This window comes from Gavialis gangeticus, unplaced genomic scaffold (genome assembly GCF_001723915.1).
Source record: "Gavialis gangeticus isolate Ggan-Ray unplaced genomic scaffold, GavGan_comp1, whole genome shotgun sequence".
Taxonomy (NCBI): domain Eukaryota; kingdom Metazoa; phylum Chordata; order Crocodylia; family Gavialidae; genus Gavialis; species Gavialis gangeticus.
Window position 1 is genome coordinate 7,049,797 of NW_017729020.1, and position 260 is coordinate 7,050,056.

General features: G+C 56.2%; 1 protein-coding gene across 5 annotated transcripts in view; it reads left to right on the forward strand.

Moving 5' to 3' along the window:
• Nucleotides 1-9: 9 nt before the first annotated feature.
• Nucleotides 10-260, forward strand: part of NSD3 (nuclear receptor binding SET domain protein 3) — a 66,181-nt gene continuing 65,930 nt past the window's right edge. For all 5 annotated transcript variants that reach the window (XR_002096761.1, XM_019514450.1, XM_019514453.1 and 2 more), the window contains exon 1: nt 10-27. The gene's annotated coding sequence lies outside the window, so the exon portion shown is untranslated. The remainder of the gene's footprint in view (nt 28-260) is intronic.

Genomic DNA, 260 nt, shown 5'->3' on the forward strand with positions numbered 1-260 from the left:
CCGGCGAAAATGTCTCCTGCGATTTCTGTAGGTAAACAAAAGGAGACTGCGCGGGGCGGCAGGCCGGCGGTGCGGCTCCAGGCTGGGAGAGAGAGCGAAGCGCTGCTTATAGCCTCTCTATTGAAGATGCAGTTGTTTTGTGCGTGTTTTCATCCTGCTCGCCAGGCCCCCCCAGTTGGAGACCAGAGGAGGGGGAGGCCCCGGGCAGGTGGAGGCTTAGCCAAACGCGGCTTTATTGATTTATTTATTTATTTTTCCGT